The sequence below is a fragment of the Oncorhynchus gorbuscha genome, linkage group LG03 (assembly GCF_021184085.1).
Source record: "Oncorhynchus gorbuscha isolate QuinsamMale2020 ecotype Even-year linkage group LG03, OgorEven_v1.0, whole genome shotgun sequence".
Taxonomy (NCBI): domain Eukaryota; kingdom Metazoa; phylum Chordata; class Actinopteri; order Salmoniformes; family Salmonidae; genus Oncorhynchus; species Oncorhynchus gorbuscha.
Window position 1 is genome coordinate 6,585,352 of NC_060175.1, and position 18,485 is coordinate 6,603,836.

At 42.3% G+C, this 18,485-nt stretch overlaps 1 pseudogene; it reads right to left on the reverse strand.

Annotated features, from left to right (window-relative positions):
• The window catches only part of LOC124032450, a 78,502-nt pseudogene that overhangs the window by 11,796 nt on the left and 48,221 nt on the right, over positions 1-18,485 (reverse strand).

The following is an 18,485-nucleotide window of genomic DNA, read 5'->3' on the forward strand; positions in this document are numbered from 1 at the left end:
TCCCAGTACAGGCTAGCAGTGAGTTAGTGGAGCTAACATGATGCAGCCCAGACTCTCAGGCTAGCAGTGAGTTAGTGGAGCTAACATGATACAGCCCAGACTCTCAGGCTAGCAGTGAGTTAGTGGAGCTAACATGATGCAGCCCAGACTCTCAGGCTAGCAGTGAGTTAGTGGAGCTAACATGATGCAGCCCAGACTCTCAGGCTAGCAGTGAGTTAGTGGAGCTAACATGATGCAGCCCAGACTCCCAGTGATTTAGTGGAGCTAACATGATACAGCCCAGACTCCCAGTGATTTCGTGGAGCTAACATGATACAGCCCAGACTCCCAGGCTAGCAGTGAGTTAGTGGAGCTAACATGATGCAGCCCAGACTCCCAGGCTAGCAGTGAGTTAGTGGAGCAAACATGATGCAGCCCAGACTCTCAGTACAGGCTAGCAGTGAGTTAGTGGAGCTAACATGATGCAGCCCAGACTCCCAGGCTAGCAGTGAGTTAGTGGAGCTAACATGATGCAGCCCAGACTCCCAGGCTAGCAGTGAGTTAGTGGAGCTAACATGATGCAGTCCAGACTCCCAGGCTAGCAGTGAGTTAGTGGAGCTAACATGATACAGCCCAGACTCCCAGGTTAGCAGTGAGTTAGTGGAGCTAACATGATACAGCCCAGACTCTCAGGCTAGCAGTGAGTTAGTGGAGCTAACATGATGCAGCCCAGACTCTCAGGCTAGCAGTGAGTTAGTGGAGCTAACATGATGCAGCCCAGACTCCCAGTGATTTCGTGGAGCTAACATGATACAGCCCAGACTCCCAGTGATTTCGTGGAGCTAACATGATACAGCCCAGACTCTCAGGCTAGCAGTGAGTTAGTGGAGCTAACATGATGCAGCCCAGACTCCCAGGCTAGCAGTGAGTTAGTGGAGCTAACATGATGCAGCCCAGACTCCCAGTGAGTTAGTGGAGCTAACATGATACAGCCCAGACTCCCAGGTTAACAGTGAGTTAGTGGAGCTAACATGATGCAGCCCAGACTCCCAGTGAGTTAGTGGAGCTAACATGATACAGCCCAGACTCCCAGGTTAGCAGTGAGTTAGTGGAGCTAACATGATGCAGCCCAGACTCCCAGGCTAGCAGTGAGTTAGTGGAGCTAACATGATGCAGCCCAGACTCCCAGTGAGTTAGTGGAGCTAACATGATGCAGCCCAGACTCCCAGTGAGTTAGTGGAGCTAACATGATGCAGCCTAGACTCCCAGTGAGTTAGTGGATCTAACATGATGCAGCCCAGACTCCCAGTGAGTTAGTGGAGCTAACATGATGCAGCCCAGACTCTCAGGCTAGCAGTGAGTTAGTGGAGCTAACATGATGCAGCCCAGACTCTCAGGCTAGTCAGTGAGTTAGTGGAGCTGAGCCCAGACTCCCAGGCTAGCAGTGAGTTAGTGGAGCTAACATGATACAGTCCAGACTCCCAGTACAGGCTAGCAGTGAGTTAGTGGAGCTAACATGATACAGCCCAGACTCCCAGGCTAGCAGTGAGTTAGTGGAGCAAACATGATGCAGCCCAGACTCTCAGTACAGGCTAGCAATGAGTTAGTGGAGCTAACATGATACACAGACTCCCAGGCTAGCAGTGAGTTAGTGGAGCTAACATGATGCAGCCCAGACTCCCAGGCTAGCAGTGAGTTAGTGGAGCTAACATGATGCAGTCCAGACTCCCAGGCTAGCAGTGAGTTAGTGAAGCTAACATGATACAGCACAGACTCCCAGTGAGTTAGTGGAGCTAACATGATTACAGCCCAGACTCTCAGGCTAGCAGTGAGTTAGTGAAGCTAACATGATACAGCCCAGACTCCCAGTGAGTTAGTGGAGCTAACATGGGTGGCCCAGACTCCCAGGCTAGCAGTGAGTTAGTGGAGCTAACATGATGCAGCCCAGACTCTCAGGCTAGCAGTGAGTTAGTGGAGCTAACATGATACAGCCCAGACTCTCAGGCTAGCAGTGAGTTAGTGGAGCTAACATGATGATGCCCAGACTCCCAGTGATTTCTCTGGAGCTAACATGATACAGCCCAGACTAATAGACTCCCAGGCTAGCAGTGAGTTAGTGGAGCTAACATGATGCAGTTAAAGACTCTCAGGCTAGCAGTGAGTTAGTGGAGCTAACATGATAAAGCCCAGACTCCCAGGCTAGCAGTGAGTTAGTGGAGCTAACATGATACAGTCCATACTCCCATACAGGCTAGCAGTGAGTTAGTGGAGCTAACATGATACAGCCCAGACTCCCAGGCTAGCAGTGAGTTAGTGGAGCTAACATGATGCAGCCCAGACTCTCAGTACAGGCTAGCAGTGAGTTAGTGGAGCTAACATGATGCAGCCCAGACTCCCAGGCTAGCAGTGAGTTAGTGGAGCTAACATGATACAGCCCAGACTCCCAGTACAGGCTAGCAGTGAGTTAGTGGAGCTAACATGATGCAGCCCAGACTCTCAGGCTAGCAGTGAGTTAGTGGAGCTAACATGATACAGCCCAGACTCTCAGGCTAGCATGTGAAGTGGAGCTAACATGATGCAGCCCAGTTTCTCAGGCTAGCAGTGAGTTAGTGGAGCTAACATGATGCAGCCCAGACTCTCAGGCTAGCAGTGAGTTAGTGGATTAACATGATGCAGCCCAGACTCCCAGTGATTTCCGTGGAGCTAACATGATACAGCCCAGACTCCCAGTGATTTCGTGGAGCTAACATGATACAGCCCAGACTCCCAGGCTAGCAGTGAGTTAGTGGAGATAACAGATGCAGCCCAGACTCCCAGGCTAGCAGTGAGTTAGTGGGCAAACATGATGCAGCCCAGACTCTCAGTCAGGCTAGCAGTGAGTTAGTGGAGCAACATGATGCAGCCCAGACTCCCAGGCTAGCAGTGAGTTAGTGGAGCTAACATGATGCAGCCCAGACTCCCAGGCTAGTGAGTTAGTGGAGCTAACATGATGCAGTCCAGACTCCCAGGCTAGCAGTGAGTTAGTGGAGCTAACATGATACAGCCCAGACTCCCAGGTTAGCAGTGAGTTAGTGGAGCTAACATGATACAGCCCAGACTCTCAGGCTAGCAGTGAGTTAGTGGAGCTAACATGATGCAGCCCAGACTCTCAGGCTAGCAGTGAGTTAGTGGAGCAACATGATGCAGCCCAGACTCCCAGTGATTTCGTGGAGCTAACATGATACAGCCCAGACTCCCAGTGATTGCGTGGAGCTAACATGAACAGCCCAGACTCTCAGGCTAGCAGTGAGTTAGTGGAGCTAACATGATGCAGCCCAGACTCCCAGGCTAGCAGTGAGTTAGTGGAGCTAACATGATGCAGCCCAGACTCCCAGTGAGTTAGTGGAGCTAACATGATACAGCCCAGACTCCCAGGTTAACAGTGAGTTAGTGGAGCTAACATGATGCAGCCCAGACTCCCAGTGAGTTAGTGGAGCTAACATGATACAGCCCAGACTCCCAGGTTAGCAGTGAGTTAGTGGAGCTAACATGATGCAGCCCAGACTCCCAGGCTAGCAGTGAGTTAGTGGAGCTAACATGATGCAGCCCAGACTCCCAGTGAGTTAGTGGAGCTAACATGATGCAGCCCAGACTCCCAGTGAGTTAGTGGAGCTAACATGATGCAGCCTAGACTCCCAGTGAGTTAGTGGATCTAACATGATGCAGCCCAGACTCCCAGTGAGTTAGTGGAGCTAACATGATGCAGCCCAGACTCTCAGGCTAGCAGTGAGTTAGTGGAAAACATATGCAGCCCAAGACTCCCAGGTTAGCAGTGAGTTAAAAAGTGGAGCTAACATGATACAGCCCAGACTCCCAGTGAGTTAGTGGAGCTAACATGATGCAGCCCAGACTCTCAGGCTAGCAGTGAGTTAGTGGAGCTAACATGATGCAGCCCAGACTCTCAGGCTAGCAGTGACTTAGTGGAGCTAACATGATACAGCCCAGACTCCCAGTGAGTTAGTGGAGCTAACATGATACAGCCCAGACTCCAAGTACAGGCTAGCAGTGAGTTAGTGGAGCTAACATGATACAGCCCAGAATCCCAGTACAGGCTAGCAGTGAGAGTTCGTGGATCAGGCAAGTTTCACTTGATCCCTGAGACACATCTGGAGGCAACACATTCTAGTACAGAACCATTTTCATGATCTAGTATCAAAAAGTACATAACTTACAGAGTCAATGTGGACACTAGTATGCAGTGTGAGCCACCTCACCCGTCTCAGTCGGCTGGGTCTTGACAGATGGTGCCACCACGGTGACCTGCCCAGAGTCCCAATGTGGAGTGCTATATAGGCAGGGGGCTGGCCGTGGAGAGTCAATGTGGACCGTCAAACAGCTGATCACGTTAGTCCTCTGAGCCGGACCACAGCTGTTAAACAGACAAACACAGAGAGTCAATTGGAGACATACATTAAGGGATACATTAAGGGATACAGTACCAGTCAAAAGTTTGGACACACCTAATAATTCAAGGGTTTTTCTTTATTTTACTATTTTCTACATTGTAAAACTATTGAAACTATGAAATAACACATATGGAATCATGTAGTAACCCAAAACATTTTAAACAAATCCAAATATATTTTATATTTGAGATTCTTCGGTACAGATTCTTTGCCTCGATGACAGCTTTGCACACTTGGCATTCTCTCAACCAACTTCACCTGGAATGCTTTTCCAACAGTCTTGAAGGAGTTCCCACAAATGCTGAGCACTTGTTGGTTGCTTTTCCTTCACTCTGCGGTCAACTCATGGAAACCATCTCATTGGGTTGAGGTCGAGTCATTTGTGGAGGTTAGTGATGCAGCACTCCATCACTCACCTTCTTGGTCAAATAGTGCTTACACAGCCTGGGGGTGTGTTTTGGTCATTGTCCTGTTGGAAAACAAATAATAGTCCCACTAGGCGCAAACCAGATGGGAAGGCGTATCGCAGCAGAATACTGTGGTAGCCATGCTGGAGGGTGCCTTGAATTCTAAATAAATCACTGACAGTGTCACCAGTAAGCACCCCCACTCCATCACACCTCCTCCTCCATGCTTCAGGGTGGGAACCACACATGCAGTCTCCTCTGAACAGTTGATGTTGAGATGTGTTTGTTACTTGAACTCTGTGAAGCATTTATTTGGGCTGCAATTTCTGAGGCTGCTAACTCTACTGAACGTGTCCTCTGGGTCTTTCTTTCCTGTGGCGGTCCTCATGAGAGTCAGTTTCATCATAGCGCTTGATGATTTTTGCAACTGCACTTAAAAACTTTCAAAGTTCTTGAAATGTTCCAGATTGACTGACCTTCATGTCTTAAAGTAATGATGGACTGTTGTTTCTCTTTGTTTATTTGAGCTCTTCTTGACATAATATATATTTTATTATTGAACCTTGATTTAACTAGGAATGTCAGTTAAAAACACATTCTTATTTACAATGAAGGACAAACCCTAACGACCCTGGGCCAATTGTGCGCCGCCCTATTGGACTCCCAATCACGGCCGGTTGGGATACAGCCTGGAATTAAACCGGGGTCTGTAGTGCATGGTCGGAACTAGAAGCACAAGCATTTCACTACACTCGCATTAACATCTGCTAACCATGTGTATGTGACAAATAAAATTTTATTTGAGAATGCCAGTGCATGCAAAGCTGTCATAAGGCAAAGGCTGGCAACTTGGAAGAATCTAATAAATATTTTGATTTGTTTAACACTTTTTGGTTACTACATGATTCCATGTGTGTTATTTAATACCCCTTTTGGATTAATTCACTATTATTCTCCAACACCCTCATTAAGTTTGCACCTACGAGACCTGGCCATGTGGTGCCAGGACAACAACCTCTCCTTCAAAGTGATCAAGACCAAGGAGATGATTGTATATAGCCTCCACATTGGACTACAGGAAAAGGAGGACCGGGAACGCCCCCATTCTCATCAATGAGGCTGTAGTGGAGACAAGTTCCTTGGTGTCCAGTCACCAACAAACTATCATGGTCCAAACACACCAAGACAGTTGAAGAGGGCACGACAAAACTTTTTCCCTTTCAGGAGACTGAAAAGATTTGGCATGGGTCCACAGAAGGTTCTACAGCTGCAACATCGAGAGCTGGATGGATGCATCACCGCCTGGTATGACAACTGCTCGGCATCTAACCATAAGGCGCTACAGAGAGTAGTGTGAATGGCCCAGTGCATCACTGAGGCCAAGCTTCCTGCCATACAGGTTAGGCGGTGTCAGAGGAAAGCCCATTTTATATAGACTGTTGTTCTGTTAAGGGCTTGGTACCGGAGCACCAAGTCTAGGTCCAAGAGGCTTCTAAACAGCTTTGCCCAAGCTATAAGACGGCTGAACATTTAAATGGCTACCCAGACTATCCCCCCCTCTTTTACACCGCCACTACTCTCTGTTATTATCTATGCATAAGTCACTTTAATAACTCTACCCACATGTACATATTCAAATCAAATCAAACTTTATTTGTCACATGCACCGAACACAACAACTGTAGACTTTGGTTGAATGTTTACTTTCAAGCCCTTAACCAACAGTGGAGTTCAAGAAGAGTTAAGAAAATATTAACCAAGTAGGCTAAAATAATAAGTCATAATAAAAAGTAACACAATAAGAATAATGAGGCTGTATACAGCATTTCACAGAGTCACCTGTTGGCTATTACAGGGCTTGTACGGTCAGCATTTCACTGTGGAGGCTATCTACACCTGTACAGGTCAATGTGGGGCTTGTAAGTCAGCATTTCAATGTGGAGGCTATATGTTGGTTAAGGTACAGAGTCAATGTGGAGGCTATATACCTGTACCGGTACAGGTCTACACCTGTTGTTGGCTTTCAAGTGGAGGCTATTACAGGGGGTAAGTCAGCATTTCACTGTGGAGGGTCTACACCTGTTGGTTAAGGTAATTTGTAAGTACCCCTGTGGCATGTTCACTGTATATAGGGTCTACACCTGTTGGTTAAGGGCTTGTAAGTCCACATTTCACTGTAAGGTCTGTACACCTGTTGGTCAAGGGCTTGTAAGTCAGCATTTCACTGTGAGGCTCTACTACACCTGTTGGTTAAGGGCTTGTAAGTCAGCATTTCACTGTGAGGTCTACTAGTACCCCTGTTGGTTAAGGGCTTGTAAGTCAGCATTTCACTGTGAGGTCTACACCTGTTGGTTACAGGGCTTGTAAGTCAGCATTTCACATGTGACTCTACACCTGTTGGTTAAGGGCTTGTAAGTCAGCATTCTATTGTGAGGTCTACACTTGAATTTGGTTACTTGTAAGTCAAATATTTCATTAGGTCTACACCTGTTGGTTAAGGGCTTGTAAGTCAGCATTTCACTGTGAGGTCTAAACCTGTTGGTTAAGGGCTTGTAAGTCAGCATTTCACTGTGAGGTCTACACCTGTTGGTTAAGGGCTTGTAAGTCAGCATTTCACTGTGAGGTCTACACCTGTTGGTTAAGGGCTTGTAAGTCAGCATTTCACTGTGAGGTCTACACCTGTTGGTTAAGGGCTTGTAAGTCAGCATTTCACTGTGAGGTCTACACCTGTTGGTTAAGGGCTTGTAAGTCAGCATTTCACTGTGAGGTCTACACCTGTTGGTTAAGGGCTTGTAAGTCAGCATTTCACTGTGAGGTCTACACCTGTTGGTTAAGGGCTTGTAAGTCAGCATTTCACTGTGAGGTCTACACCTGTTGGTTAAGGGCTTGTGAGTCAGCATTTCACTGTGAGGTCTACTACACCTGTTGGTTAAGGGCTTGTAAGTCAGCATTTCACTGTGAGGTCTACACCTGTTGGTTAAGGGCTTGTAAGTCAGCATTTCACTGTATGGTCTACACCTGTTGGTTAAGGGCTTGTGAGTCAGCATTTCACTGTGAGGTCTACACCTGTTGGTTAAGGGCTTGTAAGTCAGCATTTCACTGTGAGGTCTACACCTGTTGGTTAAGGGCTTGTAAGTCAGCATTTCACTGTGAGGTCTACACCTGTTGGTTAAGGGCTTGTAAGTCAGCATTTCACTGTGAGGTCTACACCTGTTGGTTAAGGGCTTGTAAGTCAGCATTTCACTGTGAGGTCTACACCTGTTGGTTAAGGGCTTGTAAGTCAGCATTTCACTGTGAGGTCTACACCTGTTGGTTAAGGGCTTGTAAGTCAGCATTTCACTGTGAGGTCTACACCTGTTGGTTAAGGGCTTGTAAGTCAGCATTTCACTGTGAGGTCTACACCTGTTGGTTAAGGGCTTGTAAGTCAGCATTTCACTGTAAGGTGTATTGTTGTATTTGTACCTGTTGTACCTGTTGTATTTGACACATGTGACTAATACCATTTGATTTGATTTCACAATGTAGAAAATAGTAAAAAAGAAAGAAAAACCCTGGAATGAGTAGGTGTGTCCAAACTTTTGACTGGTACTGTACATTAGAAACATACATTAAGATTCATAGCAACAACAGAAATCAATATGGTAGATGGTGGTGGATAGGATGATCAATTCTAGTCCATTCAGATCAGATTTTCACATGTTTTAGGAAAACTTTAATACTTGTTTTACCCTCATTAGTGGATGACCTATGCTCCTCACTGAGTTAAAGGGTTAAATTCAAGTAAATCAGTGAAATTGTTGCATATCAACAGAGATTAGTACTAGCTAGATGCTAGTTTCGATAGGCCATCATCTGAAAACCATCTATAAAGGGACTGTCCACATAAAACCAACAGTCGTATGTGATTGGAAAGGAGAACAGACACAGGAATATGACCTCACCTGGCGGGGTGGAACTTCCTCTCGTCTTCCTCGTCTGAGTCGCTGTGGATGGTGATGACGCTGACCGCCGGGCTGGGCGTGTCTGAGATGATGATTGGCTGAGAGAGAGCTGCCACACTGCAGGTGGGCGGAGTCAGCATGACGTTGGTGATCAGCGACACACCGGACACACCCCTGGATACACACACACTTGGTTACCAATCCTGCTTTTCAAGTCCGTTCCAGAGTAATGGCCAAAACATTTCCATCAGTGAGAAAAAAAACACACACCTTTCTAAGTGGAGCCCCTGAAAATCTAACTTTACCAGCTAACTGTTGCTAGTAGATGTAACTAGTTGATAACTGTTACTAGTTAATAACTGTTACTAGTTGATAACTGTTACTAGTTAATAACTGTTACTAGTTGATAACTGTAACTAGTTGATAACTGTTACTAGTTAATAACTGTAACTAGTTGATAACTGTTACTAGTTAATAACTGTAACTAGTTGATAACTGTAACTAGTTGATAACTGTTACTAGTTAATAACTGTAACTAGTTGATACCTGTTATTAGTTGATAACTGTTATTAGTTGATAACTGTAACTAGTTGATAACTGTAACTAGTTGATAACTGTTACTAGTTGATAACTGTTACTAGTTGATGTTGATAATTTAACTAGTTGATAACTGTTACTAGTTTATAACTGTTACTAGTTGATAACTGTTACTAGTTGATAACTGTTATTAGTTGATAACTGTCTACTAATGAATAACTAACTATTATAATTGTTACTAGTTGATAACTGTTATTAGTTGATAACTGTTGCTAGTTGATAACTGTAAGGTGAATAACTAACTTATAGTTTGAGTTGATAACTGTTACTAGTTGATAACTGTTACTAGTTAATAACTACTAGTTATAACTGTTACTAGTTGATAACTGTTACTAGTTGATAACTGTTATTAGTTGATAACTGTAACTAGTTGATAACTGTAACTAGTTGATAACTGTTACTATAGTTGATAACTGTTATTAGTTGATAACTGTTACTAGTTGATAACTGTTACTATATAGTTGATAACTGTTACTAGTTGATAACTGCTACTAGTTGATAAGTTGTAACTGTTTTAACTTACTAGTTGATAACTGTTACTAGTTGATAACTGTTACTAGTTGATAACTGTTACTAGTTGATAATTGTTACTAGTTGATAACTGTTACTAGTTGATAACTGTTACTAGTTGATAACTGTTACTAGTTGATAACTGTAACTAGTTGATAACTGTTACTAGTTGATAACTGTTATTAGTTGATAACTGTTACTAGTTGATACTGTTATTAGTTGATAACTGTTATTAGTTGATAACTGTAACTAGTTGATAACTGTAACTAGTTGATAACTGTTACTAGTTGATAACTGTTACTAGTTGATAACTGTTACTAGTTGATAACTGTTACTAGTTGATAACTGTTATTAGTTGATAACTGTTACTAGTTGATAACTGTTATTAGTTGATAACTGTTATTAGTTGATAACTGTTATTAGTTGATAACTGTTACTAGTTGATAACTGTTAATAGTTGATAACTGTTATTAGTTGATAACTGTTATTAGTTGATAACTGTAACTAATGAATAACTAACTATTGATAACTGTTACTAGTTGATAACTGTTATTAGTTGATAACTGTAACTAGTTGAATAACTGTATACTAGTTGATAACTGTTACTAGTTGATAACTGTAACTAGTTGATAACTGTAATAGTTGATAACTGTTACTAGTTGATAACTGTAACTAGTTGATAACTGTTACTAGTTGATAACTGTAACTAGTTGATAACTGTTACTAGTTGATAACTGTTATTAGTTGATAACTGTTACTAGTTGATAACTGTTATTAGTTGATAACTGTTATTAGTTGATAACTGTTATTAGTTGATAACTGTTACTAGTTGATAACTGTTATTAGTTGATAACTGTTATTAGTTGATAACTGTTACTAGTTGATAACTGTTACTAGTTGATAACTGTTATTAGTTGATAACTGTTACTAGTTGATAACTGTAACTAGTTGATAACTGTTACTAGTTGATAACTGTTACTAGTTGATAACTGTTACTAGTTGATAACTGTTACTAGTTGATAACTGTTACTAGTTGATAACTGTTACTAGTTGATAACTGTTACTAGTTGATAACTGTTATATAGTTGATAACTGTTACTAGTTGATAACTGTTACTAGTTGATAACTGTAACTAGTTTATAACTGTTACTAGTTTATAACTGTTACTAGTTGATAACTGTTATTAGTTGATAACTGTAACTAATGAATAACTAACTATATATAACTGTTACTAGTTGATAACTGTTATTAGTTGATAACTGTAACTAGTTGATAACTGTTATTATATAACTGTTGCTAGTTGATAACTGTTATTAGTTGATAACTAGTTGATAACTGTAACTAGTTGAATAACTAACTATATAGTTGATAACTGTTACTAGTTGATAACTGTTATTAGTTGATAACTGTTATTAGTTGATAACTGTTATTAGTTGATAACTGTAACTAGTTGATAAAACTAGTTGATAACTGTTACTAGTTGATAACTGTTACTAGTTGATAACTGTTACTAGTTGATAACTGTAACTATATAGTTGATAAACTAGTTGGTAACTGCAACTATATAGTTGATAACTAGTTGGTAACTGTAACTATATAGTTGATCAACTAGTTGATAACTGTTACTAGTTGATAACTGTAACTAGTTGATAACTGTTATTAGTTGATAACTGTTATTAGTTGATAACTGTAACTAGTTGATAACTGTTACTAGTTGATAACTGTTACTAGTTGGTAACTGTAACTATATAGTTGATAAACTAGTTGGTAACTGTAACTATTAGTTGATAACTAGTTGATAACTAACTAGTTATAGTTGATAACTGTAGTTAGTTGATAACTGTAACTAGTTGTTGATACTAGTTGATAACTGTTACTAGTTGATAACTGTAACTATATAGTTGATAAACTAGTTGGTAACTGTAACTATTAGTTGATACTAGTTGGTAACTGTAACTATATAGTTGATAAACTAGTTGGTAACTGTAACTAGTATGTTGATACTAGTTGATAACTGTTACTAGTTGATAACTGTTAACTAGTTGATAACTGTTATATAGTTGATAAACTAGTTGATAACTGTAACTATATAAGTTGATACTAGTTGCATTCACCTTAAGTTGTAACTGTTATAGTTGATAACTGTAACTAGTTGATAACTGTAACTAGTTGAGTAACTGTTACTAGTTGATAACTGTAACTAGTTGATAACTGATACTAGTTGATAACTGTTATTAGTTGATAACTGTAACTAGTTGATAACTGTTAACTAGTTGATAACTAGTTGATAACTGATACTAGTTGATAACTGTTAATAGTTGATAACTGTTATAGTTGATAAATTAGTTGATAACTGTAACTAGTTGATTGATACTAGTTGATAACTGTTACTAGTTGATAACTGATACTAGTTGATAACTGTAACTAGTTGATAATACTAGTTGATAACTGTAACTAGTTATAAGAGTTGATAACTAGTTGATAACTGTAATTAGTTGATAATATAGTTGATAACTGTTACTAGTTAATAACTGTAACTAGTTGTTAATACTAGTTGATAACTGTTAACTAGTTGTTAATACTAGTTGATAACTGCAACTAGTTGTTGTTACTAGTTGATAAACTAGTTGATAACTAGTTACTAGTTGATAACTGTAACTAGTTGTTATACTAGTTGATAACTGTTACTAGTTGATAACTGTTATTAGTTGATAACTGTTACTAGTTGGTAACTGTTATTAGTTGATAACGGTTAGTTAGGTCTAACTGCTAGTTGATAACTAGTTACTGTTGATAACTGTTACTAGTTGATAACTGTTACTAGTTGATAACTGTTACTAGTTGATAACTGTTATTAGTTGAGACTGTTACTAGTTGATAACTGTTACTAGTTGAGTTGTAACTGTTATTAGTTTAAACTAGTTGATAACTGTTTCAAATAACTGTTTCTATAACTGTATAGCTTGATAAAACTGGCTTAAATAACCAATATATAGTTGATAACTGGCACTCCAGGCAGATAACTGTTAAGTTGATCAACTTTGAAAACTTTTAGTTAATAACTGTTTTAGTTGATAACTGTTATAGTTGATAACTGTTACTAGTTGATAACTGTAACTATATAGTTGATAAACTAGTTGGTAACTGTAACTAGTTGTTCTGTTATAGTTGATAACTGTAACTATATAGTTGATAAACATCTAACTGTAACCATGAGTTGATAACTAGTTACCTAACCAACTGTTAGTTGTAAACTGTTGGCTGTAACTGTTGATAAACTAGTTGATAGCGTCTCTAGTTGATTAACTGTAACTATATAGTGGGATAAACTGGTTGGTAACTGCCAGGAACCTGTACTAGTTGATAACTGGGATTAGTTGATAACTAGTTGATAACTGTAACTAGTTGATTGATAACTAGTTGATAACTGTTACTAGTTGATAACTGTTACTAGTTGGTAACTGTAACACATAGTTGAAAACAGTTAGCATTCATTCCAGTGTTTATCTGTAATATCATAGTTGATACGGTGCCAACCCTGGACAGTAATGTAATATTGATCCAGAAGAGTTGATACTACTGTATTTTGATAACTGTAACTATTGACATAGTTGGGCGGCAGTTGGTAACTGTAACTAGTGGTTGAGAACTAGTTGGACTGTAACGAAAGGTTGATACAAGTTGATAACTGTAACTATATAGTTGAAAGTTGGTAACTGAGAGCCTGATACTAGTTGATAACTGATACTATAGGTAACTGTTACTAGTTGGTAACTGTAACAAAGTTGATAAACTAGTTGGTAACTGTAACTATAGAAAATACTAGTTGATAACTGTAATTATAGTTGATATTTGGTTTGTAAAGTTGTTAATGATGGATAACTGTAATATTGTTAATAAGACAAACTGCAACTAGTTGTTGTAACACAGAGCTATCTTCCAGTCAGTTGTACCTGGTGGTTCTGTTGTTGCTGTAACCCTTGGTCCTCTTCCCAGCTGCCTCCTCTCCTGCTGTGACCTCTGGGTGGCCTGACCCCTAGGGAAGAGTATTGACCCTGCTGCAGTAACTCATGGGGACCCCTAATAAACCCCACAAGAGTAGCTGCTGCCTTCAGACAGGTTTCAAAACTGTTTCTGTGCCTGGATGCCTGGCTTAAATCCCCAGGAAGAAAGCTGCCCCCATCTGGAACTCCAGGGGACAAATAAACCCGAAGTTTGAAAACATTTTTGTAGCTGCTTTGCCTTGGATAGTTACACTGACATGGGGATCCTATCGATAAACCCTTCTGGAATATAAAGCTGGTCTATTGTGACAGACATCTATGTAACCATGGTGATCCATAATCCAGCTGTTTGTGTGCTGGGCTGCTGCTGCCGGATGGAGGTCTAATGGGGATCCATAACAACCGTCTGGTGGGCGGAGCCGTGGATGGCCACGCCAGGAACCTGAACTGCCATGAGGACGGGATGAGGATCTGCTGGGTGCCCGGGCCAAGCCTGACAGAGTAGCTGCACACACACACATAGAAACCAGTTAGCATGGGGATTCCAGTGTTTATCTGTAATATCACAGGAAGAGTAGCTGCCCCCTGGACAGAATGTCATTGTCCATAATAAATCACCCGTATTTGGAAGAAGTATTGACATGTTGGGGCGGCAGGGTAGCCTAGTGGGATCGTTGGACTAAACCCCAGGAAGGTTGCTGTTCGAATCCCAGCTGAAAAAATGGGGAGGCCTGTAATTGTCATCATAGGTCCACTTCAACTATGACTGACAAAATGGGAAATATCCAGAAAATCACATTGTAGGAATTTTAATTAATTTATTTGCAAATTATGATGGAAAATATCTATAATAAGACCCAGGAAGAGTAGCTGGTTCCAGAATGTTCAGGAACTACGTTTGCCCCACTGTAACTCCTTAATGTTGCTAAACCCCAGGAAGAGTAGCTGCTGCCTTGGCAGGAACTAATGGGGATCCATAATAAACCCCAGGAAGAGTAGCTGGAAGATCTAATGGGGTAGCTGCTGCCTTGGCAGGAACTAATGGGGATCCATAATAAACCCCAGGAAGAGTAGCTGCTGCCTTGGCAGGAACTAATGGGGATCCATAATAAACCCCAGGAAGAGTAGCTGCTGCCTTGGTAGGAACTAATGGGGATCCATAATAAACCCCAGGAAGAGTAGCTGCTGCCTTGGCAGGAACTAATGGGGATCCATAATTTTGGAATTAGCTGCTGCCTTGGCAGGATCTAATGGGGATCCATAATAAACCCCAGGAAGAGTCTGCTGGTCTTATTAGGTTCTTTTCCTCTTTCTAGGAACTAATGGGGATCCATAATAAACCCCAGGAAGAGTAGCTGCTGCCTTGGCAGGAACTAATGGGGATCCCAGCTGTTCCTAAACCCCTAATCAATAGCTGCTGCCTTCCCAGGAACTAAACCCCAGGAAGAGTAGCTGCTGCCTTGGCAGGAACTAATGGGGATCCATAATAAACCCCAGGAAGAGTAGCTGCTGCCTTGGTAGGAACTAATGGGGATCCATAATAAACCCCAGGAAGAGTTCTACTGCCTTGAAAGGAACTAATGGGGATCCATAATAAACCCCAGGAAGAGTAGCTGCTGCCTGGCAGGATCCTAATGTCATATAAACCCCAGGAAAGTAGCTGCCCCAGGAAGCTACTGTGCTCATGTTTTGTCTCTTGTATTGCCCTGTGGGGATCCATGTTTCCCAGGAAGAGTGCTGCGTGGTGAGCAGGTGTCTGAGTCTGCTAGGTTCAAGTGCCTTCCCGAGGCAACCTGCAGTTCTTGATCAAGTCTCCAGTCTGTTCTCGTCTTTACGAGTAGTATTATGCCTTTTGTTTTGTAAAGTATCTTTACTGGATTAAAAACTCTGTTTTCCAATCGCTTTTGGGTCCTCATTCACCTGCATAACACTAATGGGGATCCATAATAAGTTCCAATACCAGACTCTCATGATTGCTAAATACTGCACAATTTAAACACCAATCCCCATTAAACTGTCCCTTCCTGTATTATACCGATGATCAAATGTTTATTCTGTTCTACTGAGACATTTACTTTATGTTGGTATTCTTATCTTTATTATTTATTATTATTGTTTTTGCTTCGTCCAGAAGGAATCTGTATGTGAGCATCTGGTTGGACGATACATACCATGCCTATCCTGTACATACAACTAATAACACTTAAAACTTAGATTAGGCAAAGAGAGATAGAGAGAGACAGAGAGAGATAGACGGAGAGAGAGAGGGAGACAGAGAGAAAGAGTGAGAGACGGAGAGAGAGTGAGAGACAGAGAGACGGAGAGAGAGACGGAGGGAGAGAGATGGAGAGAGAGAGGGAGAGAGAGACGGAGAGAGGGACGGAGAGAGAGAAACAGAGAGAGAGAGAAAGAGAGAGAGAGAGAGAGAGAGAGAGAGAGAGAGAGAGAGAGAGAGAGACGGGGCTATATGGCTGCTGACTAGCTCTCTACATCACCGATGTCATGGGAGTCTGGAAACTGATAAACTGGACAACTACACCCAACAAGAAAGGAAGGATGGAAGGACGGAGGGAAACACTAACTGGAACAGTCTCATTGCGGTGCCAATATCGTTGAACTGAAAGGAAAGGAGAAGAATGGGTCGAGCTGTTAAGGAAAGATGTGTCTCAGCTGGTGTCTCCTTTAGGGAAAAGATATGAGAGGAAGTAGGGGCGAAGGAGGGGCGAGGGAGGGAGAGGGGGAACAAGCAACCACAGGAAGCTTCAAATAAAGTGAAGTCAGGAATCATGCCTCCATGTCCTCAGAACAGCAGATCTACAGAAAGGAGGGGAAGAGGGTGTGTGTAGGCGCCTCCGCACTGCAAGAGAGAGGAAATGACAGACTGAGAAAAAGGAAACGGGGACAGAGATAATCAGAGTAGAGACGGAGATAATCAGAGTAGAGACGGAGAACGAGGTAAGAGACAGAGATAATCAGAGTAGAGACGGAGAACGAGGTAAGAGACAGAGATAATCAAGAGTAGAGACGGAGAACGAAGTAAGAGACAGAGATAATCAGAGTAGAAACGGAGAACGAGGTAAGAAACAGAGATAATCAGAGGGGAGACAGAGACAGAGAACGAGGTAAGAGACAGAGATAATCAGAGTAGAGACAGAGAACGAGGTAAGAGACAGAGATAATCAGAGTAGAGACAGAGACAGAGAACGAGGTAAGAGACAGAGATAATCAGAGTAGAGACAGAGACAGAGAACGAGGTAAGAGACAGAGATAATCAGAGTAGAAACGGAGAACGAGGTAAGAGACAGAGATAATCAGAGTAGAGACGGAGAACGAGGTAAGAAACAGAGATAATCAGAGTAGAGACGGAGAACGAGGTAAGAGACAGAGATAATCAGAGTAGAGACGGAGAACGAGGTAAGAAACAGAGATAAACAGAGTAGAGACGGAGAACAAGGTAAGAGACAATCTTACCTCGTTCATTCACCTTATGGATGTCATAAGGTGAATGTACCAATTTGTAAGTCGCTCTGGATAAGAGCATCTGCTAAATGACTTAAATGTAATGTAAATGTAAGAAGAGGTTTGAACTGGGTGAGGGAGGAGGAGAAGGGAGAACGTGGAGGTGTGTGTGTGTTTTACCAGCACGGTGGCAGTGTGCTCCAGCAGAGTGGGGTGGCCAGCATCACAGCCCAGCCCCAGGGGAACAGAGTACTGGGGGGCTACGCCCGCTACCGTGGGGGGGTGGGGGTGGAGGGTGGCTACCATCAGGGGTGTGCAGGAGCCCTGGGAGAGGGAGGGGGAGGGGGGGTGGGTCAGGAAAGGGTGGAGGGTTAAATAAGTTGGCAGAGACTCTTTTTCCTCGGGTTGGTGAACACTCATTATTTTCGACCTGTGGAAGCAGGTGTTTCTGGACTGATTGAGATAAGATGTAGGTCAGACGATAAAACTGTCAAGGTCATGACGATGGTCCATGGATGGGGAGAGGAGGAGATATGAGCCCAACTCCAACAACCTTTCAACCGGAATATGTTCTAGATTCTTCTGAGCTTCAAGACCTGGAGTTCTCACAGACACGTACACACAAGACAAGACAAGACAAGACCAGACCAGACCAGACCAGACCAGACCAGACCAGACCAGACCAGACCAGACCAGACCAGACCAGACAAGACAAGACAAGACAAGACAAGACAAGACAAGACAAGACAAGACAAGACAAGACAAGACCAGACCAGACCAGACCAGACCAGACCAGACCAGACCAGACCAGACCAGACCAGACCAGACCAGACCAGACCAGACCAGACCAGACCAGACCAGACAAGACAAGACAAGACAAGACAAGACAAGACAAGACAAGACAAGACAAGACAAGACAAGACAAGACAAGACAAGACAAGACAAGACAAGACAAGACAAGACAAGACAAGACAAGACAAGACAAGACAAGACAAGACAAGACAAGACAAGACAAGACAAGACAAGACAAGACAAGACAAGACCAGACCAGACCAGACCAGACCAGACCAGACCAGACCAGACCAGACCAGACCAGACCAGACAGACAGACAGACAGACAGACAGACAGACAGACAGACAGAC